Here is a 25,955-nt window from a genome sequence, read left to right as displayed (position 1 = left end):
TTATTGTGGCAAGTTTGAGAAAAATCCATGTATTAGTTTTTAAACTATTTTATTTAATCTTTTTTTATTTAGGTTTGTGATTCATATTGCATTAATTTTGCATTTTTCACGAAGTATGAGTAGAGGTTCTCTACTTTCCCATATGGCTACCCACTAATTCAGGCGTCATTTATTAAAAATATTTTCTATGTTTAAAAATTCATTTGCAGTTTTGCCGAACATATCTAAGCTATGACCTGTATTTAGAGGATATGTAAAGGTCTTTAAATTTTTGCAATTCTCTTTTTAAAAAATAGATGACAGGTATACAATATACCCACAATATATGCACCCAATTTTCTTACTATTCTGGTGATATTATTGGCTCCCTAAAATTGTTTCATTTACTATGAACACAAAGCTAAAACTCTATCTATGGTGCAAAAATCTACAATTAATATCTATAAGCTTGACAAAATCCCTAAGAAACATGGAAGTGAAAAATGTCTCAGAGACAAAATTTATAATCTAACTTAGTGGTTGGTTATTTGATTGAGAAATCTGGTCTTCATTTATACAGTAAAATTGGATCATCTTTCTTGGCAAAATGATCTTTAGAAATTTTCCACTGGTTCAGTTACAATCTGAACTCTAATTACAATTTGATCTAAATGTGTTGTGGAAAAATCATGAAATAAAGCAACATCTCTTTTGACCATACTGATAACAATTACAGACAAAAATGTACTAATAGTGATTGGTAATTGATTCATAGTGATGGTTCATATACTGGAATGACTCAGACTTTTTGTTGTTTATCCAACTTATATCAAGTATCTAGTCTAGAAAAGTAATTCCACAACCAATCTTAATATCCTAATCAACAGCTATTTTTGCAAGTTAACTGATTACTCAAGAGTGCATACAAATAATTTTTTAAAGGGCAACTATATTTTTTACAAGAATGAAGGTCAAATTGTTAGTTTACAAGATTATACTATAAGAATTTCCAAGTTATTTTCAGTGTCTACCAATGGGAATTGAATTATACAAAGAAATAACATATTAGAGACTCATTAAGATTGAATACATCTTAAAAAATCAATCTTAGAGAATCCTAAGTCTGAATTCACCTCATTCTACAACCGGGAAACTGAAGCATAGAAGGACATAAAGCCTTATCTAGGATCACAATGACATAATGACAAAAGAGGAACTAAGTTTTTTTAATAAGTTTTTTATTTTGAAAATATTGTACAGAGGGGTTACATTTACTTACGTGATCAAGGTAATGAATACATTTCTTATCAAGCGTTGTTGCCTCCTCCTTTGTTTTTCCCCTACCATCCCTTCCCTCCCACCTCCTCAACTACACCCGCCCGGCCTAAATGGTAAGGTTCATTTTTCGACATAACGTCTTGTACTAAGTTTAACTATCCTGACTAGAATAGCTGCATTTTTTCCTTTCTGTTGTCTTCCAACATCTCCTTCCAATTTGTACAAGACTGCTTTTTCCTCTTCAGAGACAAACTATTGTCTATGTAGCTTAGTCTTTGGACCTAGTAGGACCATCCAAATAGAAACAGAAACTATGCATCTAGCATGTGGACTCTGGTGTACTTTTTTAATTTTTTATTATGAAAATACTGTACAGAGGGGTTACAATTACATGGGCAAGATAATGAGCACATTTCTTATCAAGCATTGTTGCTTCCTCTGGTGTACTTTTTGTGGCACCCACTTTCTCCATAAATGTCTCATATCAGATCTGATACATTCTCTTCTTCCTTACTGCCTTCACCATAGCCTCTTCCCTCACAAGCTGTGGTTTGCCATTCCCTAGAAACTATGATATCTTGGAGAGAGCATAAGATAGAAAAGAGAATGCATAATATCTGCAGTCAGAGGAATGAAGTTGGTTTTGACTGGTTGGCCTGGAACAAATTAAGTAACTTTGCTAAGTTTCTTTTTTATCTAGAATACCTCAATACCTCCCAAATTCATGATTGAGATCTTTTTTTTTTTTTTTTGTTTTGTTTTTTTTTTTTTTGGTCGGTCGTGGGGCTTGAACTCTGGGCCTGGGAGCTGTCCCTCAGCTCTTCAGCTCAAGGCAAGTGCTCTGCCACTTGAGCTACAGCGCCACTTCCATTATTGAGATCTTTAAAATAATAGGCGAGAGCAGTCTGGGAATATGGCTTAGTGGTAGAATGCTTGCCTAGCACACATGAAACCCTAGGTTCCGTTCCTCAGTACCACATAAATAGAAACAGTGCCCAGGCCCTGAGTTCAAGCCCCAGGACTGGCCAAAAAACAATAATAAAAAATAATATATGAGAGAATATACAGCAAGTCCTAAATTATATTTTGCTAACTCATTGTGAGTTTTATAGCCCTATTATTAGGTATTGAAAAAAACTGCATTCTGAGAGTGGTTCTCTAGCTCTCAGGGGGTACTAATGATCAGAATATAGATATATTTGACCAATTAAGAAGATGCTCATTAAGGATTTAGTATGTGCACCATTTACTAATTTGGTTCCTGGGCAATTTGTCATATGGAAGAATGGAAAGCAATTGAAACGGACAGACTTGTGAGCTCACCAGTTTGCATCTCCCAGCCAGCTTAAAGAAAACCTTAAGTTGACCTTAAATGGAAAGGATTGGACAACATTAAGCCTAAACTCCCTTCTGAGCCTAAATTCAATTATTTCTATCTTTCTGAGTCTTAAAAGTGTGCTCATGTTTAATGGCTCTAATGTAACATTTCCTAGTTGTAGAAATTAAAATCTGTAACTTCTTTTGATAAGAGCCTTTTAAAGAATAGCTATCATTTATCATTCCTAAGCACACAGAGTAGAAAATCCTCATTCTACAATGTGTGATTTGACATCTTTATAGTTGTACAGTCCCTACTTTAGATGGGAGAAATCAGGAGAATAAAATTGATGGCCATCCTCCTTTCCATAAGTCCAGCTAATGATCATTGTGAATGAGGTCACCCATTACTGAGTAGTGTTTAACAATGACAGGATCCATGAAATTTTCTGAATGCGGCCCCAAACCCCTTTGACCAGGTATTCCAAAATCATATGAACATGTTAAACAAAGTCCAATATTTCCTACATTCAAATTCAGTATGAGGTGCTTCAAGTTCATTTATAGAAAATCACAAGTATAGAGCAGGTTGTACTATATCTTGGTGAACTATCAGATTTGACACTCACGTGATGATGGCACGAACTCCCCAATAACAGAAGAGTGTTGACTGGAGGCTGGAACTTCCGAGAAAACACAGTTTTGTGAAGCAGGTGTCTATCTTGGAAGAGAGAGCTCATTCCTTGTGCCCTTTCCTATTTATTGAGGTTCCTGTACTGTGTGGCAAAATGCACTCATCCATGGGAAGTCTGAAACCACTGAAATTTTCTACTTTATTTATGCAGGGCTCCAACGATAGGACTATGCTGTAACTCGGGCTCTGCTGTAACTTGTGTAAGGAGAGTAGGGCTTTCGTCCCATGAGCTCTCTCTACCCTTTCTCAAAAAATCCATAAAATTTCCCCTGGCTTTCCCCTTCTCCTTTCCTTTCACTGGAAAGGAAACACATTCTCTTCTTTCTAAGGCTAATCTCTCCCCCAGTGTGTTTTCTCCAACTGCTGCAACTGCCTTTCTGTTTTAGTTTTCCTGTACTTCAGTCTTCAGGCTCTTCAGTCTTCAGGCTCATCTCTCTACTGACCCTTCATGCTAGTGCTCTTTCAACATGGAAGTTCATGGAAGCTTTGGTTTTCTCTACTTTGGCACCCCTGCACCCTCCTCTGTCTCGTTTCCCCATTCCCAATCAATGAAGCCCTACAGAGTATGCTGCTTTCTTTTTTTTATTCTCCCCACCCCCTTTTTATGTGGTACTAATGTTTGGATTCGGGGCCTCATACTGGACTCACTTTCTCAGCTGACACTCTACCACTGTATTTTGCTGGTTACTCTGGAGACAGTCTGGGAACTTTTCTTCCTGAACTGGCTTTCAACCTCATTCCTCTCGATCTCAGCCTCCTAAGTAGGTAGGATTGCAGGAGTGAGCCTGTGGCACCCAACTCATAATACGATTTTCTTAAAATGCCTCTGTCCAAAATTACCCAAGTCATCGCCAATGTCTATCAAGTTATACTCTTGTCTTCTCTAAATAACTTTAGAATGATCATTGACTTGGAATAATTTTTGAATTGCTTTTGTTAGCTGTTTCATCACTGGCTTTTCTTTTGTCTCTAATTTGTACAACAATAGCAGGTATGACATACTAAACCAATTTAACAGCCTCGAATTAAAAAAAATTCAAACCACTGAGTTTCAGAGAAAAATGAAAGATTTGTAATTGTTCACTAAACATTTCAATCTAGGTGCCTTGAAGTTTCTCCTGACATGACACTTAGTTCATATCATTTGTTTTCTCCCAAAGCAGATCTTACTTCAAAGCATCTCCATCCTCATTGGCAGGGACGAGCTGTGAAACATCTATGTCTCTTGTGCCTGAGATTGAAGCTCTTGTCTAAAGCTTGCTCTATCTCATCTATCTTCTCTACTTCTAGACCATGTCTGTCACTAAGTTAACGCTGTCAATATCTGTCACTTCCTGGCCAGTTTTCCTTCTACAATGTTTTCCTTCTTATCACTGTCATTTGTTTTTCCTATAGAGTATGCTAGATCGTATCACTCCCCCCAAACACAAAAATATTAATGTCTTCAAAGCCCTCACCAAATTGACTTCAATCGTACATCTGTAATCTAAGACACTCTACTTATTTCTCAAAACATGCCAAAAGAATTTCAACCCCCAATGTGTCCTAAATAAGTTGCTCCCTGAAATTCAAATTTATTGGGATACTCTATAAATTATTTCTCTGAAATTTAAGTTTATTGAGACCACTTATATTTTCTATGTAACACTATAGCCATAATGAAATGTCCTACTGTATCTTCCCCTAAATATCCTTTCCTCTAACATTTTATCCCATTTACCCCTTTTATCGTTTTTGAACTATTTTATTATTATCTTTAAGTAGTTGCACAAAGAAGTTATAATTTAACAAAGCAGTTTATGAATAAATTATATCTTGGTCAATGTTACCCCTTTCAACATTCTCACTCATCCTTCCCTCACTTTTCTTAGTTTTTTAGGTTATACATTGGATTCTTGTCTGCATTTTCTCCCTCCTCTCTTCATTTTTCCACCCTTTCCCTTTAATCCCACCCCTTCCAAGTCCCCACTTCCTGGTGCTTATTTTATTGAACCTTTACTTTGCCTTTCTAAGGAATTACACTATTTGAGTTCTCGCTTGAATCTACAATATTTTAGTTAATGCATTTTTTATGCTTGCATACCACCCAATGAATTTACTTCTTATAAGTTTGTAAGCTAAATCAAACTTCAGCCTTGAGCTGATGAGCTGAGGGACAGTGCTCAGGCCCAGAGTTCAAGCCCCACAACCGACAAAAAACAAATATACAAAAAAAGCCCACCAGTACTTGCATTTAAAAAGGCCCCAGTTCTAGTAGCAAAAAGAAAAAGATACAAACAAAAACAACCACTTGTTTTTACTCATTTCTCCCATTTTATGATACTTCTCTCTCTTTTATATAAAATATTATCCATCTGAGTGTGCTAGCCATGTCTTTTATCCCAATTCTTGGGAGGCTGAGGCAGAAAGATCTCAACATGGAGACCACCAGCCTGGGGCTACATAAAAAAAGCCTTTCTTAGCAAAAGAAAAAAAAAGAAAATTCTGGTTCCTAATGATATTAAAATGCTTATTACTTTATGCTACTAAATATATATAGATATTAGAACATATCACATCAGGAACATGGAGGTGAATTATTTTGTTACATTTTATAATTTAGTTTAGAAATAATCCCTTCCATATGATTGAAGTACATTTTGTTTGCATTTTGCATGTGTCAAATTTGGTTTGAATGTATTTCACAATTATATAAAATATTTACATGATTCTCATGTCCATCTGTGAAACCAAACAAGTTTTAACCTTCTTTGCTGCCTCAACCCTCTCCCATTCCATTTTTCTACCCATACATAACCATTTTCACTCTTGGGGGATTTCTCTTGCATTTTATCAGACACCTGAGTACAGTTGCATCCCTTCCTCTATGTAGAAGGTATCACAGCCTGCCATCTGATATGTAGGGTAAAGTCTCCCTAAGTGTTGAGAGCAGGATTTAACCCACATCTACCACTGCAAGTCTCTGCTCTTAGCCTTTACATGAGAATCCTTGAGAATCCTGATGCTCATTTCCAGGAAGAAAGTTGTCTGTGCATAAGACTTCATTGCTTCCTATTACAGAAATGCAAACAATATAGAAGGCACACCGCATAATTGGGAATAGCACTTCAGAGAGCAGAAGCCTTCGTAAACACCACAACTTTGTGGGGATCTCTAACATATTTTAATGAGTACAAATTCCAGTGAGAAACTTTGGAGCTTTAGGTTTCAGGCACAAGTCTAATATTCACTAGACAACTGGGACTTGATGTGCATCTGAAGAAATCCCTTGCTATATTTGCTTTGCTTAGCTCTATTCTGAATTGTTTTTTTTTGATATTTTTGACAGTGCCTGACTATGGGTTATATGTGAGAGTAAAATCAATGGTTGCATGTATTGAATGTAAAAGAAAGACAGAGTTTCCCATACTACCTTGGAGGATCAGCTGTCTTGTCTTGGTCTTTATGATCAAGTAAAAAGCAGAGGCAATTATCTTGAGAATACAGATCCAAAAAAAAATTTTAAATACACACCAGTATTGATTTTAAAGCAGTTTTGTGGTCCTAAATATTTCATCAGACACCCTGAAAAAAATTCTTTCTCTCTCCTATAGACTCAGCCTGCATAGAGCAGTCACAATTACGAGTCCAGTCCCGATTACACACAGCTCACTGTGAGATATGCTGGAAAGAGCATATTGGGGAGTTGATTGTAGAGAACAAATTTGTGGGCTGATACAGTGTTTGCAGAGTACTGGCTGGTATTGACAAATGCACCTTGTAAGAGAAAGAAACTTGTTATTTCGAGTGAAAAGGATCAAAAACAGACCATGCATAAAGAATAGGTAACTCAGTTTATTAGGAAAATGCCTGCATACTCTCTTTACAATTCCACTAAAGGGCTGTGTTGCTATTCCTCTCACGGTTTAGGCTACTTGTATTTTAGAGTTTCATCAGTCAACTAGAGACAGCTATTTAAAAGGTTTTCTGGTGAAGAAAGCCTTGCTATTTTTGCTTAAAGTTTCTTTTGAATGTTCTTTATTCTTCTATGCATGTGGGAAAAGGAATGACTGAATCCTGCTTCCTAGCATCTTATATTTTTTTTATAGGCATTGGGACAATTTCAAATACTTAATGAATGATTGGAATAATTATGCAATTATTATAGCTATCATGTAACCACATAATTTGTAGAATTAATCATTATGATAAATTGTCCTTAATAAAATTAAATTTGAAGATTAAACAACACCATTGACCAAAAATATTTTTAAAAGAACTAAATATCAGCCAAGCATGGTGGTATGTATCTAAACCCTAGACAAATAGTTAATGAGACTACCATTGCAATCAATAAAAATTGGGTGATGTGTGCCTGTCACCCCAGCTATGTGAGAAGTATTGATATAAGAATTACATCCCAAAATGTCCTGGACATAAATAGGAAAGTCTAAGTGAAAAAAAAAAAGAAAGAAAAAATTGCTAGGAACTTGGCTCAAGTATTAGTGTACCTGCTTATCAAGAAGCAGGGCCTTGAGTTGAAAGCCTGGTATGATCAAAAAGAGAAAGAGCCACAGGAATGCAATTTAAGTATCTAGTAGAAACATACCACAAGGAGAAAAGACAACAGAAAAGTCATAAAGAAGAAACAGTACAAAAAATAATAATACTGGTACATGAAAGGGCTAGAAGCATGCCTGGTTACTTCCTTGTCTGAGTTCAAACTTCAGTCCCATAAAAAGCAAGAATGCCAGCAGTACACTTAGATAACACATGCTACTTATATAATAATGATTGTTACCAAAATAAATAATTTAAGTTCTCCTGCATCAGGTTAAAGCTAGGCTTCCTATAGTAATGTTCCATGTTTGTAAAACTTTCACCTGAAAGGCAGCATTTGACTGTATTGTGATTTTTCTAATTTTGTATGTCAAAGAGAGGCCTTGGAGTGTTTCTCCAACTTTGAATTCCTTTGTGGGCTGTGAATTACACATAGTACTAACCCTGGAATGTCCTTTCTCATTGTGAAGTCTATGACACTGTTTAACATCCAGACACAGAAGCACTGATGCAGCGTTTTGAAACATTCCATCATTATGGAAGTGCTAATTGACTTCAGACTCAAACAGAAAAGTCACAAAAGCTCTCAAGAAGAGCATGTGCCACTGAAATACATTTGAACACATTTTTTTAAAATTTTTTAATAAGTTTTTTTATTGTGCAAATACCGTATAGAGGGGTTACAGTTACATGAGCAAGGTAATGAGTACATTTCTTATCAAGCATTGTTGCCTCCTCCTTTGTTTCCCCTTCCCATCCCTACCTTCTTATCTCCTTCCCCACCCCACCCCCAAGTTGTAAGCTTCGTTTGTCGACATAGCATCTTGTACATTTCATTGTTGCAATGGGTCCACCTGTATCCCTATTTGAGCAATATGTTTTTTCCCTTCCCCTCCCCAAATTATACCAACATCAAATACAGTGAAAACAGAGATTAAAGCTAGAGTTTTAGAAGAAGTATTGACTTCTTTTTGCCTGTCAACCTGAGTAATCTGATCGAGATTGACAGATGTCTTTACAATAAGCCTCATGTTGCTTTGTTAATGTAAAAGAAGTAATGGAGAAATGACTCCAATATTTACTGGAACTAGTACTTCAACCTCCTGACATTTCAACTTGCAGAACACACTTTTGAAAAGGAAAAAAAATACTGTCCTCAATGAGCCTCATATTTTCTTCCTTTGCTCAGAAACAATGAATGTTGTATAGCCAAAGAGAACAGGTATTATTCCAAGACAAAGAGCATTATATTAAGGAACAGCATTGTATCTCATGAATCTGTATCTGCTTCTCTGTGTCTCCTAGGACAACGTTGAGTTTATTTTCCAAAATCTTTTTTTTATTAATAAAGACACATATATAACCCTGGAGATTGAGCCAACTCATGAGAAAACTACAGTGAGAGTTCTACCCATTTTTCTTAGAGTTGTAGGGTAGTGGCAAAATCTTAAACCACAACAAGAAGAAAAACTAATGTACGTGCTGTTTTTTAATATGCTTTTCAAAAACCCTCAAACTTATGTGAAGTTGCTTAAGGCAGAGTTATATTTTCTTTTTCTCCGTGAACATCAAAGTATTAGTGAAGACAGAACGTATTGTTCTAGAAACAGAACAACAGATTGCTTTGAAAATTCAGGTTATTGCATTTCTGTAACAAAGGTAGAATCCTGAGGATGATGGTTGGGAAGGGATATGTGTTATTTATATGTTCCTATCCTCTCAAAGTACCCAGCACCAAAACAAAGGAATTTCATCCCTTCCACTTCACAAATATTTTCTTCTCCAGCACAATGGACAAAGGGACTGCCAGCTTTTCAATGTTTTGTAAAAATATTGGAGATATGAAAAGGCCAGGCTTAACAGCACAACAGGGAAAAGAAAAAACCAGAGAGAAAAATAGAATTAATAATGAATTGTTAAGGGACAGTAGGGGAAAAACAAAGGAGGGGCTCGATAGGAAATGTACTCATTACCTGACTCATGTAACTGTAACCCCTCTCTGCAGTATCTTTACAATAAAAATATATATTTAAAAGAAAAAATAATGAATTGTTTTTAGTAATTAATGACACTAAATTACTGCTACAAGTCACTTGCACATTTAACAACAATCACAAAACTCAAAACTATTTTGAAAGGGTATCTACTGGCTTTGCTCACAGATTCCTTAGTCAAAAGAACATCCCTTAAGACCATTGTCATACTCTGTTTCCTTCTGAGTTCTGTTCCTATGCCTCAACTGTACTTCTGTTCTATCCTGCAGTCTATCCTGCACTATTTCAGTATTGCAGTACTTCTTGATTAGATCTTATGTTGTCTTCATTTAAAATTTGCCTATGGATGGAGCCTTCTATTTCTTAAATTATCAGAGCGATTCTTATTTTCAAGTCTCTAGACATTCCAATTCTTTTCATATCATTAGGAAAAAAAATGTTTTCCTTATTTTTAACTATCTACAACTTAAAAGTCATGGGTAGATTTCCTCGTAAGAGTTAAAAGTATGTTTAGCTATGAGGATTAGAAACAATATTATAGACAATGCCTTTTACATTTTACCAAAAGAAAAGCATTTACATGAGTGTTTTAATACTATTTCCCTCAGAAATCATCAATACTTTTGGACTTATATTTTCACATCTCTTGTATAGGAATCTCACTTGAACCCAAGGCCATATGCTTAAATATGTAAAGTGACAGCAAATTGTTCCTTGATTGTCATTAGGACTGACGAAGTTAAAACTAATTTGTGAACAATATTTCTACTCAAACATTTAGCTCAGAACACATGCACAAGTAATTTTCTTTTGTTTCATAAGACAACTTATAATAAGACAACTTATAAATGCAAGCTTGTAGCAAAGAAGCTCATGAATGCTTCTTTTTTTTTTTAATTTTATTTTATTTTATTTGAGAACATACTGTACAGAGGTGCTACAATTACATGGGCAGGATAATGCATACATTTCTTACCAAGCATTGCAGCCTCCTCCTTTGTTTACCCTTCACCTCCCTACCCCGCCTCCCCCCTCCCCCCACCCAATTATACCCCCCTCCCCCCACCCAATTATACCCCCCTCCCCCCTCATGAATGCTTCTTATCATCTCAATGGAGCCATTATTAAGAATCTAAACTTATTTCTGTATGTGACAGCTCTACTAAATTCAGAAAGTATACATATTAACTAACCTAAGTCAGAAAAAGTTAAGCAAGAGCACAAAGCCCTGAGTTCAAGCCCCAGTACCAACGCGCGCGCGCGCGCACACACACACACACACACACACACACACACACGACTTAGACTTGTTCTGTGTTACTTCCAAAACAGATGAAAGATTGAAGCCCAACAAGGGAGCCTTTCAAAGAAAACATATCAGTCCCATTTGTGTAACTCATTGAATCTAACAGTGGGGAAAAGTTTCCCATAAAAAATTTTCTTGGGCTGGGAAGGTGGCTTAGTAGTAGAGCGCTTGCCTTGCATGCATGAGGCCCTGCGTTCCATTCCTCAGCACCACATAAGCAGAAAATGCCAGAAGTGGTGCTGTGGTTCAAGTGATAGAGTGCTAGACTTGAGCTGAAGAGCTGAGGGACAGTGCTCAGGCCCACACAACCAACAACAACAACAAAAAAATTCTTCTATAGAACTATTAAAAAAATGAATCAGTGCCTTGTCATTTAGGTTTCTTTAGAGCTAGATAAATGGGTAGAAAGGAGGAATCTTGAGCTTTGGGATCAGATGAACCAGCTACACCCTTTTGGGTGGTATGCCTGAAGATCATTTACTCTACTCCATCTTTTGGCGCCCAAACACCACTTCACTTGTAAAATATGTAAAGTGATAGCCATCTCTGAGTCTTACAAGGACTGTTATATATGACATGAAAGTAGTGTTTTATTTTGTTTTATTCTTACTCATCTCTCAGAGCTTCTATGAGTGAAAGTACTTTGAGTGCTGTACCTGAGTATAAAGTGTAATAAATGGATTATAAGGTATATAATAACTCCAAGTTGCTATAGAGCTAATGGAAAAATATCCACAGCAATTAAAAGCAAGGCTATTGGTCTAAAATAATCTTGAACTGAATCATCTGGCTGTAAAACAAATCATCTATATGACCTTTGACATATCAACCAAACTTTCTATTGCCACTCATTATTTTATCAATAAAGCATACTTGTCGAAATGCATTGAAGATGACTTACAAAACGCCTGTCACCTAGTAAACATGCCATAAATAGTAACTCTGTCTGTTCTTACATTTTACTCTGTGAGTTGAAAGCCTATCTCTTTAATACGTCATTCTACTTCCTGGGGAGGTTCTGCTACTTTGAAGATTAAATGGACAGCCCTTTCTTGGCTTTATCCAATCCCATAGATTACCTTTGATGATATCGCTCACATCCCTGAGAATCTCTCCAGGTCTGTTCAAAGTAGACAATGAAGAGGAATTTCTTTTTTTTTCTATGACCTGAGTTTTTTTCTTGTAATTAGATTAGTGGGGCCAGAGAAGAATGAAGGTATTATCCTGGCTCAGGAAACTCTGTTATTGCTCATTATTTCCAAGTATTATGTACTTTTATCTTTTATGTCACAGGATAATTCTGCACCAGAGAAACTGTATGTGCTTCAAATATAAAGCCATTTTTATTCAACCCATATAAAAAGGGCAATGAGGAATGCCATTTTTAGAGAAAGATTTAGAAAAAAAAAGTCTTTAAAGATCAACCTCCTTTTTTCTTTTATCTAGAAATACGAAGGCTAAATGAGATGCCCAGAGATTTAGTTTCAGCTAAGAAGCTTAAGAAAATTAGTAACCATGGCTGAATATTGCATTCATGGTTGAATGTAGACAAAGTACAGTATAATGAATTGCTTTGTTCCAGGTTGCACTTTTATGTTCTGTTTTATCTTCATCTTTATTGTCAAGAACAAAATTCTACAACTTCATGTCTAAAAGAATAATTGGCTATCTTCTTAAGTCACTTACTTTATTTCCTGTGGATAGTTTACTAGTTCTCAAGAGCTTTAACGAAGCATAAAGAGATGATCGTGAACTAATTAGTCCACATTGTGCATACTGAAGATGATGTACAACAATGTCCAGTACAAGATATTTATGGAATAAAAACAGTCAATTCTGGAATATCTCAGGGACTTTCTCCCCTGTAAAGACATATTTAGGAAAATCACTCAAACGTTCATTAATCTGTGTTCATTAATAATGCCATTTCCTAATGGTGCAATATCTTTATTCTAACTCTATTATAGACATAAAAAGCTGGCACTGGGATCCAGTCTATACTCTGAATCACTGCACATATGCCAGGAGTTTGGGGTCATTTACAAAGAAAAGATCACTGATTCAAGTTAAAGTACTGGAAATTAAGTAGCTATCAAGTTCCCCTCTATTAGTCACAGCCCCAACAGATACCTGGAGCAGAGCAAAGCATCTTCTTTATTTTCCCTTCCACTCTAAATGTAAAAGAGAGAGAAGGGTCCTCATTGATATAGAAAGTCTTTGGTAAGAATAATAAAACTTAAAGTAGGAATAAGTCTAGAATATGTCAATCCAATTAGTCTCTGATAGACTAAAGCTGGAGAACAGGAGCTCTAAGGTGAGCATGGCCCTGCTTATTTCAATGGGCCTGCTCTCAAGAGTTGGCATAATCATAAGTAGTGATAATCATAAGTGATAAGATATAGTAAGATTTTCCCATGACACTGACCAGCTGGATATCTCTGGCCAACATGCTCAAACTTTCTCAGCTTTAATTTTATTCTCTGAAAAGTGGAAATTACAAAGTTACTATATTAAGATCCCATTCCATTGAATTAGCATCTTAAAATGTTATATATTTGAAAAGAGGAAAATATTTCTGACAAAGTGATGTTCATATTAAAGATGAGAGTATTGCAGAGTACTTATATCATAAGACAAAATAAAAAGTATGAAAATCAAAGTGATCATTTGTCCTCATAACACTTCTTACTCTTCCCATTCTAATCCAAGTCAAGCTCTAAGGACTTGGTTATTTGACTGTTTTTTAATTAACTTTGGTTTTGTTATTTCTTTTGGGTTTTATGTATTTTTGCAGTGCTAGGAGGACTTTGTGTTCATTTGCCATAAAATCTGCAAATTGCCTTTTTTTGCAATTTTTGTTCATTTGAGCTTTCTAATTTGTTTCAAAATGTCTTACTAAGTCCTATACAGTTTTGGATGGAAGATAATAGTTATGGTAGCAATAATGACTGCTATTTACCAAAGATATTAACTGTGAAGCATTATTGCAATTTTATTTAAGACATACTCCAGTTCCAAATGTACACCACTTCCTTTTGCAACAGATGAGGAAACTAGACCTTACAGAGGTTAGATAGCTTATCCAAAGACATTGGCAAACACATGAACTTTGCCAGAACAGAATCTGGTTTTATATTGGAATCTCACACCATTGCATGGTAATCAGATAATTATATGTCTCAGAGAATATAGGAAAATAATTTGCTAACTGTATTGTTGGCTTTCTTTTTGGTTTAATTGATTGCTAAACTGTTGATGGCTTAATTGATTGCTAAATTGTTGACTAATATTTTCATTTGGAATTGTTGGGACTCACAGGAAGTCTTGGTAAAGCTCTTGTTTATTAAGAGGTATTATTAACCAGTTTATAGAACTTGTCTAAAACCAACCATTTGCAAATTATTCTAGTCATACGGTTGTATTGGAATGCTTATTTAACCTTACTCATAATTCATAATTCTGAATTAAGCAATATAAAACTATGCAAATTAAAAATATTTAAATGTTTTAAATCAAAATCTCATTGCTCAGGAGACTATATCAAAAAGTAGCATTTTTTATTATTCTCTTTCTAAATATTTATAAATAAAATATTAGAAATGGAAACTACTCAAAGACCATTGTATGTTTTTGTTATCATTGATTCTATTTCATAGTACACAAAAATTGAATAAAAAATAAGCACATTATTTTTCAGCACCTAAGGAGCAAATATCAAGGATAAGACTACTTAGGTTAGATATATTCCAATTACATATATTATACCCCGATTCCAAACCCACACACAGACTCAAGAATTAAACTAACTTCATCTCTTTGCTCAAGTATTCCAGAGTGACTTGACAATGTTTATAGTATAAGTTTTCTGCATGTCTAGAATTTAATTGATTTTTCCAATCTCAGTAGGAATAAGACAATAAAAAATAAAACTTATAAAAACTGAATCATCAAAACAAGCAAAACAAAATTAAAACAATTAAGATATTTTTAACTTCCATGGACATTAGTTATTTCTAAATCTGTAGATAAGAGGTATTTCCTGGAGCCCCAAAGACCAAGAAAATGCAATTATGCATTTTCATCTGAAAAACTTAAACCTACTGAGATAGGCTCTAGTTAAGGATTTTACATTTATCTAAAAATATAAATATGATATTGTAATTCCCCTAAATAAGAGTCTGGCCAATTTAGGGTGAAGTGACAAAGCATGTCTTCACATTTTAAATAGTCTTCATATGTGCTAAGCCTCAGAACTAAGAATGATGGCTAGATTACTGTTATGTTGTTTGTTTATTATTTTATCATTGGTCATTTACAGATGTGTAATTATTGCCATGTGTTCTAAAAATCAATACTCATATTTACAGAAGGCATGACTAATATTTGGTGTTGCTTACTCTTGCTTCTATTACTTTTAACTTGCTTTTCACATTATTTTTCTTCTTGCTGCAGTGTGAGCTGAGACTATGGCTTATATACAGAGAAATACATACATTTCATATTTATGAAATATGAGACTTTCATATCAGACTTTCAGTGGCTGTAGAATTCTATTCTCAAAGGTATTTTTACTCAAAGCTTTGGAGGTTCATTTTTAGTACCTTTTAAATTAAGATCAGCAATAATCATCATCACAATAAAACCACATTTCTCTGTATTATATTTTAGGATTTTTGACCATGAATGTAACTTGATGTCAGGTTTCTTGCTTCAATTCTTAAAATTAGTTGGTATCCTGGTATATTTTATTCCAATTTAAAACTCAGAATCCAGGTATAGATGACTCATGCCTGTCATCCTACTTAGAAGGCAGAAATTGGAGGATGGTAATTCAAGGACAGCTGGGGCAAAAAAACTGATGAGATTCCTTTTCACTCAATAAGTGGGCAGTATATATCTGCCAGCCCAGCCATCCCCAAGGAATAGTTAGGAGGACTGGGTTTAAGTCAAACCCCAGGCAAAAACACAAGGCCTTCCTTAAAAATAACTAAAGCTAAAAGAGATGTGACACTGCTCAAGTCATAGAGTTCCTGCCTAGGAAGAATAAGGCCCTTAGTTAAAACCAAAATATTGCATAAAAAGAAGTTATGTGAGTTATTAATTCTGCTACATTCTCAGTTATTGTATTTTCAAATATTGGTTGATGGCCATTACCCATATTTGTGTCTTCGTTGGAGCTTCTGGATAATTTAATTCGTGTTTCTTCATTTTTCTTTTTTGTGAAAGTCATTTTTCTTTTTCATTTTAGAAATTGAGTTGTTAAAGAATCACATTCCTTGTTTTGTACAATCTCTATCACTTATTACTTTTGTTTTTGTTTTGTTGTGAAAATACCATACAGAAGGGTTACAATTACATGAGCAAGATAATGAGTACATTTCTTATCAAGCATTATTGCCTCCTCCTTTGTTTCCCTTTACCATCTGTGCCCTCCCATAGCCCCCACCCCACCCTCCCACCCCCGCCAAAGTTGTAAAGTTCATTTTTCAACATAATGACTTGTACATCTCATTGTTGCAATGGGTCCACCTGTATCCCTACTTAAACTATATTTTTCCTTTCCCCTCCCCAAATTATACCAACCTCAAATACAGTGAAAACAGGAGTCATAGTGGGGAAGGGACATACAAAGCAACAAAGAAATCATCTTATAAATATGTTAGAAACAATCGCAAGAAAGAAAAACCATTTGAGTCCTTATCTTGGGGTTCATTTGTCTAACATCAACTTATCTGACCATTTCTGCTTGTCTCAGACATATACTAGTTATTGCAAGTAAGGGAAACTATGAGACTTATGTTTCTTTGGGCTTGGCCTATTTCACTTAATATAATTTTTTCCAAGTCTTTCCATTTCCTAACAAATGGGGCAATGTCATTCTTTCTGATGGAGGCATAGAATTCCATTGTGTATATATACCACATTTTCTTGATCCACTTATTACTTTTTGAACTGAATTCTGCCCCTAAGTTTAATTGTTCACATTTTATTAAAAATTACACTTGATTTTTTTCAATTGTGTCATATGTGCCATCTGGCTCTTCATTTGAAGTTTTAATGGCAATAGCCATGATTTCTAATAGGATCTTTTATTTTTAATTTAATTTTTATTTTATTGATATCTTTTATTTTGTTAGAAACATTTTACTAACATATAGGAATCATATATGTTTATATAGTGTAAAGCAATAATTCATTATATATACAGTATATATAATTACCAAATCAAGATAGTTTTTACTTGGAACTACTAATTATATATACCCCAAAGGTCATTAAGGTGACAATGGCTAGGAATGTGGATGCTACACTTTGATGCCTGAATTTTCAGTCTAGCTCCAGCTCTTACTATCTTTTTTTTTTTTTTTTGGTCGGTCTTGGGGCTTGAATTCTGGGCCTGGGCACTGTCCCTCAGCTCTTCAACTCAAGGCTAGCGCTCTACCACCCGAGCCACAGCGCCACTTCCACTTTCCTGAGTGGTTTATTGGAGAAAAGTGTTTCATGGAGTTTCCTGCCCAGGCTGGCTTTGAACCATGATCCTCAGATCTCAGCTACCTGAGTAGCTAGGATTACAGGCATGAGCCACGGCCACAGGGCTCTTACTATCTTTTTGCTTGTCAATAGTTTCTTAATCTATGTCTTGCATATTACTAACCTGTAAGAAGAAGAAAATAATAGAAGTATCTCACAGTGTTGTCAGAAGAATGAGAAATCTATGTACAGCATTGAGTATAGGACCTTGTACATGGTTTGTGCTTATGAATAGCTGCTATTGCCATAATTATTATGATGATGATTGTATTCCCTCGAGGGTAAGATTTCATGATATTTGTTTTCTCTTGTGTTTGCTAAATTTTGCTAAATGGCTCATCTTCCAAATGAGCTTTTCCCCTCAGGCGTAGTGGTTGTAATCACCTCGCAGTGTGGGTAGGCCTGCAGAAGCTTCATGCCAAACTTAGGGGGAGGAGGAATGGCTCTGTGAATCTCTTAGTCAGCTCCACTTAGGTCAGGGTTCCGACGGTAACAGAGGACGTTCTAGACATTTCTTTGACTCTACAGTATGGTACGTACTACATCACAAGCTAGAGCAGCAATGCAATAAAAACATAGAACTTGAGAACCCAAAAGACATAATTTGAGCTCCTGTTTTTGCATGGAACCCTATGAATAGAGATACAGATCATTTTTCCCTCCCCAAAAAAAGTGAATGGAAGATACTCAGGTATGTTAATGGATCCGTGTATGAAATTTCCATAGCTAGCCCAGAAAAATCATCGGAAAATTTTCTAGCTATTTCTTTGGTATTTCTTAGTAGTCACTGTAAGTGACTACTAAGGATGGCTTCTAAATTGCAAGATAACACAAGGCAGGAAATCATGGGCAGAGAGTTTCATGGTTTCCTTCTCCAGAAAAATAAAGTCTGAAATAAAGAATTAAAGTTGTTTGTTTGTTTTGGTGCTGGTTCTGAGGCTTGAACTCAGGGACTGGTCATTGTCCCTGAATTTTTTTTAATTAATTTATTTATTTGTCAGTCATGGAGCTTGAACTATGGGCCTGGGTGCTGTTCCTGTGCTCTTCAGCTCAAGGTGAGAGCTCTGCTGCTTAAATCACAGCACCACTTCCAGTTTTCTGGTGGTTAATTGTAAATAAGAGTCTCATGGACTTTCTTGCCCGCTGGCTTTGACATGATCCTCAGATTTCAGCCTCCTGAGTAGCTAGGATTATAAGCAAGAGCCACCTTGGCTTGGCCCCTGAGCTTTTTTTGTTCAAGGATAACTCAACTTTCAGTTTTTGTCTTGGTTTGGTTTTGGTTTTGGTTGCTTAATTGGCAATAAGAGTCCCATGGCCTTCCCTGCCTGAGCTGGCTTTAAACCACAATCCTCAGACCTCAGCTTTCTGAGTAGCTAAAATGAAATTTAAAATAAGATAAAATCTTATTTATTGGCATGGTGAAAGCATTCAATGTAAATTTTGTTGTAATTATTCTGTTTCTTCCTTCTTACAATTTTCCTGCTACCTTTTGCATATAATACAAAAGTTGTTGCAAAAGTTATACTTGCTTTTACTTTTCTATCTATATTATTACTTCTATGGTTCAGATCAAGAAAGGGGAGTGATTAAATACTGATGATTAACACAAGGCAAATAAGTTGCTTTGACATTTTAAAATAATATTAATTAAATTTTTATCAATGAACTAATTTGCTAGTGCTGTAGTAGAGCAGATTCTAGGATAATAGTTTAGATCTATTTGCACACATGTATATGTGTGTATATGTGTATGCTTGATTACATGCTAAACCTCAACACATAAACAGTCCAGATTCATAAATTCAAAAGGAATCAGAATTTTTGCTCCATCTCTATGCCATCTCCATGGTATTTTGCTATAATATTTGCATGCTAATTGGTTATTTAGTCATTTATTTAGATACTTCCTTACACTGTGAAAATTATATATGCCCATTACTGACTGTTCTTGTCAGTGAACTAACTCTTCCACTACTAGGGGACCGTAGCACATGCTAAGCAAGCGCCCTACCACCAAGCTATGCACCCACAACCCTGTTTTTTGAGGCAGAATCTTGCTATGTAGCCTCAGGTGGGTCTTGATCTCATAATCATTCCACTTTTGAAACCCAAGTGCTGGAATGGTAGGTGTGTCCTCCATGTCAAATTCATTTTAAACTATGCCAAAGTTCAAATAGCATCTCTGATGTAGTTCAGTGGAGAGTTGCATTTAGAGTAGCAGACATGAGGTGAAATTGTACCACTTGCTTGCTTTCAGGACATCTCTATGGGACCCCAAGCAGTATCAAGGGTAGTAATATTATTTTTAGCTTTTAAGAGGTTGGTTGACACAGATAAAATGATTTGTTCCCAGATCTTCTTCTCAGTATTTATAACTGACTCAGCATTCATTTTTAATCTTGGTTGTTCTTTGTTCATATTGGGTGCTGACTGTAGGATCACCAGCATCTTTCTATGCCTCTTAGTGGCCTATGTTTTGCTGCTTCTCAGCTTTGTTCAGCTATTAAATTTCACATAATTACCTTCCCTTTTCCTAATTGCTAGTTATATGCTATTAAGTTACTCCCTTCTCTATATCTGTTTATATTACCTTTTTGAACCCCTATGTGCTATCTTACATGAAATGAAGTTATAGTTAGCTTCCTATACAACTTGTTAACCTGGGTTTTGCTGTTTTATCCTCTGTTAACTGCATGCTAACAAATTCACATTTAAATAGATAGTACTGGGGATTTGGATTACTTCATTTTATTGACTTGCACATTCATTCTTACAAAAAACAAAAATACCAGAAAAACTACATTTGGTCTACTTCCATTCTTACTATAATTTCATCATATAGTCATCATATAGAATTTTTTTATGCTAAGGATAGGTTTATAAAAAAACTTCCCTTGTAACTATAACCCCTCTGTTCATCACCTTTACAATAATTTTAAATGTCTTTTTTATAAATGTATGATTCTAAATGAAAACTCAAACAGTTATTTAGAATATATATTTTCTTTATTTTGTTATCTGTGCAAAATATTGATGAATTGTAGTCACAGTTGTAACCCAAGGTGACTTTTTATTTTATGTTGCTTTATCATATAGAACATTAACCCTAATAGTTACTTCAAATTTTGGTTACTGTTCAATTCATCCATGTTAGACCCTTGTTCAGTAAAGATACCATGAATTGCTAGTGTAATGTGCTACTTTCTATATCTTAAAATTTTTCTCCATCTTTAGAAGTCTAGTGATCATGTTTGCTCATTTTAATAAGTGATTTATTTTGTTCCTATTCCCATAGGAATTCATTCTTTAACACCCACTCTTTCTATATCTCATCAAGTCTAGAAAAATCACCATCCATTTAGACAACAGCGACCTTATAACTGCCACATCTTTCATTTGTTGTGTAGATTCTAATGGCACTGTTAGAACTGCTCTTAGCATAACCTCAGTAGGTCTGCAAAGGTCAGTCTTGTTCTAATTCAATTGGTTTCCTTTGTAACAACTTTCCTCTGCCCCCATGAGCTAGGTCAGATTGCTGAAGCCAATTGAGATGCTAATGTAAGAGAAAAGAATAGGTTGTATTGAGCTAAGGTTACTTTAACTTGATTTTGCCCTAATTTGCAAAGCTTAATGATACAAGATGGTATGAGTGGCCACAGTTCCCAAGTATGATGACCTACTTGACATTTGATAGTTTTCCCTATCCTCACTAAGGAAAGAATGCATGCTATCAGAGAATCTGTTCTATATGGGAAATCTACTACTACATCTTTTAGTAACTGGAGAGTAACTCACTTGGTTAGCACAAAATGCATCATTTTCAATAATATCATTATATGTTTTACTTTTTTTCTTCCTAAACCATGCATGGTATGACATACCTACTTTCCCTGCTCTAAAGCAGACATTTAATTTATTTTTTTTAATTTGACTTCTTTCTATGGTGCCTTAAAGAATGTTTTGCTTGCATTTGGCATTCAGAAAATATAATTTTGGTTTTCATTTACCACGGAGTTATTTTTCTCACTATTCGCCTTTGAGTTTCCAGGAAAATGGAGTCTTTACAACCTAAGTGTTAGCTGATATTCTTCCCTTTTGCCACAGGAATATACCTTAAGAGATTATTCCCAGGTATTATTGTACAACTCTTATAAACTCCCTCTTGTCCTTTCAGAAAAAAAATGTGCTGTTCTTTTTTTCCCAAGTAAATTTCTGGAAGGAATCAAAGGTACTAGTTCTTGGAAAATTGTTTGTCCTGCCTTCCCTCTATGGAGTTAAAGGTCACAACTTAGGTGAAATTAGACACCTACAGCAATGAATTTAATTTGAGCTTCAGATGTAAAGGTCAACATCCAAACTTTCTAATATAAGATGGAGGGAATTTCCACTGCTTCTTCTCCTGTTGTAAAGGTAGTGGAGAGCAACAATAAAGAGAATAAGAGAATCATATAAAATTACATTCCAATTCTTGTTCCTCCTATTCTATCATCTTTGGGACTTTTAAAACATTGAGCCTCCTAGTGCCTCAGTGACACAGACCCCCCTCATGAGAGGTTCATGTTGGGTTCCATTGTAAATAAAGCCCCCCAAATGAGGAACTATGTAGCAAATAACACATATTCATTTATAGTTAGAAAAATGTGTCCTCAAGAGACACAAACAGTGATTTTAAAAAATGGCCTGCTAATTCAGTTCTTAAGCTCTAGGGAAGTACATTTTAATGCTGACAACAACAGATTGCTGCCCACTTTGGAACATGGTCCTTCTGTTCAGATGTCTCATGGAGGAGCACCATGCATGGCTATGCTATACTTAAACAAGTGAAAACATGAAGAGAAGTTCAAAACTGGTCATCACTGGCCTAAAAATATGTGTGTGTATGTGTTTCCCAGAAGGTTCCCAAAGTGTTTAATTGATGTCTTCTCAAATGTTGTAAGCATCCATAATATTACAGTGACATTGAGAACAGAACACAACTATTTTAAGAAATAGAAATTTAATGGGCCTGGGCACTGTCCCTCAGCTCTTCAGCTCAAGACTAGTGCTCTACCACATGAGCCACAGCGCCACATCGGCTTTTTCTTTCTTTTTATGTGGTGCTAAGGAATAGAACCCAGGGCTTCATGCATGCGAAGCAAGCACTCTTCCACTGAGCCAACTTCCCAGCCCCAACCGTCAAGATTTTAACCTTTTCTCCACAGACTGCCCAGTGCAACCAGTGTTGCTGAAGTAGAAGGCAACTTGTCACTCCTCTCCAATGGCTCATCCAAAATAGTGCGTCATATTACCTGACGCCAGGATATTCCTTCATCACCCTGAAAGATCATTTCCTTATAACATCCTCTCAATCTTCTCAATCCAGTCACAATTGCCCATATTCCCATGTGTACCATGCATACTCCTCTTTGAAGCTCCCCCTATTTATAACCATTTTTCAAATCATATATTTGTGTGAACTTTTACTGCTTTCAAGTATTAAATATGTTCAGGTCCATGAGTACATAAATTTTAGGTACCTTGATTAAGTCATAAGCAGTGAGTGGTTATTTCAGTTTTCCTTGGTGAAAGAATGAGCAACATAAAGGATTTAATAAGTAAATATGACACAAAATGTGAGTTCAAGAAAGTATCTTCACAGTCAAATTAACACCTTTTAAAACCACATCTCATATTTTTGTCTTCAAAGATAGTTAATTTCATTACTTTGCAGCCACTTTGGATTTTTTCAAGCATGCAGTTATTGTTTATATTGATAACCTATTTTGTTCATCAGCTGTGTTCTCGTTGATTTTTTATATAATATAACTGACCTTCAAAGAGAAGATTGAATTTTGGTGCTGAAGTAAATAATGAAGAACTTGTTGGACTGTGATTAATATTCTTCTGTGGAAATTCATGTATTCAAAAAAAAAGTTATTCTTGGAGCTCATTGGCTTGTCAGAAATCCAAAATGCTTTAGAAGGAAAATAAGAAACTATTCCCCATGTTCTTTTATGATGTATGGCAGAAGATTAGTCTAAAAGAGGCTAAGAAGGCTATAAAAGATGTATATTGCTTTGTTAAACAATAACATTTTACCAATATGTTTAAACAACTCACAGCACACAAAAATTCAAACTTCCTTTGTATTAAAGTCAGTGAGCAAATTCTTTTTTTTTCTTTTTAAAATTTTATTGTAAAGGTGATGTACAGAGGACTTTCAGTTGCACAAGTCTGGTAATGAGCACATTTCCTTTTAAACACTATCACCTCATTCTCTCCCAGTTTTCCCTCCCGATTCCCCTTCCTCCCAAGTTGTATAGTTTATGAAAGGTCAGTGTGTGAATTCTCTGCTTATAAATGTTTCACCTGCTTTGAGATTGGCTGTTACAGTAAATATAAGTCTAAATCAGCCAATAATCTCTGTTTATCCATCCAACAAACTTTTATGAGGCACCGGCTTTGAGCCAGCAGCATTGCCAGCTTCTAGGAATACAAAGTTAAGTGAAACATATGTCTTAAAGAGAGAGGGGGAATCTGGGAAATAAAAATACAACTGCAGTTGAGTGGATCAAGTACCCCAAGATTACAAATGTACAGAAAGATACAAAGGCACAAAGGGTAGGAGTCTAGATATTCTAAGGCAAATTATGAGGAGAATAGAAATGTTTGAAGATGGAAATTTTTGAGCTGGTGCATTGAAGAAGATACCAAAATGAGAAGCAATCAGTGAAAAGAAATAAATATTAGAGCAGTAGGCATCTTTACAAAGTCTTGGAGTAAAAGTGGAGTCCCAGGTGTGGAGTGAGCACAAGAAAGACAAGTAGAATCCTTAGCCCATTGCTACAGCAGTGCTAAACAATCCAAGAAGAAGGTGAATGACTGTTTCAAAATTGATTTTCAGCGAACTCCTTTCTGGAGCATCTTGGAGACAGGAGAATAAAAGAAAGATACAGCTGTGTTTGATTTTTTAGTCTTGTATTTCTAAACAGGGATTACATTAAAGGGTGCTACACATTTTCACTCACTCACTTAAAAAAAAAAAAAGCCTGACTGCTACTTTCTAAAGGAAGAGTACATGGCCTTACTCATTTTTACTGCCCCAGCACCCAACAGTGACCTTAGAACTATAGGTTCTCCAAAAGTAACCTATAATTAAATGAGATTGCTATGCTGATCATGTTGAATGAAGTGAGTGCCTAAGCTCTGTGGTATACCACATTATAACAATTAGAGAAATCCTCAAAGCTTTCCCTCAAGGTCCCTTAATGTCCTGAGTTTGGTAGCATGTGGCTCTGTAGAAAGTGCAAAAAAAGGAAAATACTTTTACCCCTTTAGTCTTTCTTTATGTATGTATTTATTTATTTATTTATTTAGGCCAGTCGTGGAGTTGAACTCAGGGCCTAGGCACTGTCCCTGAGGGATTTTTGCTAAAAGCTAGCCTTCTACCACTTAAGCCACAGTGCCACTTCCAGCTTTTTCTGTATATGTGGAACTGTAGAATCAAACCCAGGGTCCCATCCATGGGAGGCAATCTCTCTACCACTAAGCCCCATTCCCAGCCCATACTAGTCTTATTCTCCTTCCTTGGCAAGATAAAACCAGAATAGTTCAACCTGAGGTAACTTTGAATTTCTATTTAATAAGACTCTTTGAAAAATATTTTCATTGTCCTTAAGTAGTTTTAAAAAAAAAAAGAGTTGCCATTCACCAAACTAGTTTCATTCACCAAACAGTGCATCTTAGTCAATAACACTCATTTCAACATTCTCACCCACCCCTCCCAACCCACCTTTTCCTTCACTTTTCTTAATTTGTTAGGGTTTGTATTGGGGGTGGGTTGCCATTTAATAAAGGGGTTTAGTTATGTGTACAATTTTGCATCTGGATTGGTGTCATTCCTTCTTGTTCCCCACCCTCTCGTAAGTACCCATTTTTGGGTACTTGTTTTGTTTGGCTTTGACTTAGTCTTTCTAAAGTATTATACTATTTGATACTTGTTTTGTTTGGCTTTGACTTAGTCTTTCTAAAGTATTATACTATTTGATCTCTCCATAGAGGCTATCATACTTCAGTTAATTCATTTGTAACTGCTTGCATACCACCCACTGCTTAACCAAAAATAAAATTATATACTATAACCAAACGGATTCAGGGATGGAAAGGTGGTTATGTTAACCAATATATGTTAACCAATAAATGTTATATAACTCATCAACAGAAGAAAGTTCAAGAACCACCAGATCATTTCAAAAAATGAAGAAAAAGTTTTGGGCAGATCCAACACCCCTTTATGATAAAAAGCTCTGGAGAAGCTTGGAATTTGTAGAACATTACT

General features: G+C 35.5%; 1 protein-coding gene across 1 annotated transcript in view; it reads left to right on the top strand.

Annotated features, from left to right (window-relative positions):
* The window catches only part of Gabrb1 (gamma-aminobutyric acid type A receptor subunit beta1), a 313,871-nt gene that overhangs the window by 123,107 nt on the left and 164,809 nt on the right, over positions 1-25,955 (top strand). The gene's annotated exons all lie outside the window — the stretch shown is intronic.

Source organism: Dipodomys merriami, unplaced genomic scaffold (assembly GCF_024711535.1).
Source record: "Dipodomys merriami isolate MVZ:Mamm:240054 unplaced genomic scaffold, mDipMer1.0.p SCAF_9, whole genome shotgun sequence".
Taxonomy (NCBI): domain Eukaryota; kingdom Metazoa; phylum Chordata; class Mammalia; order Rodentia; family Heteromyidae; genus Dipodomys; species Dipodomys merriami.
Note: the sequence above shows the minus strand (reverse complement) of the source record. Positions and strands in the feature narration are given on the sequence as shown.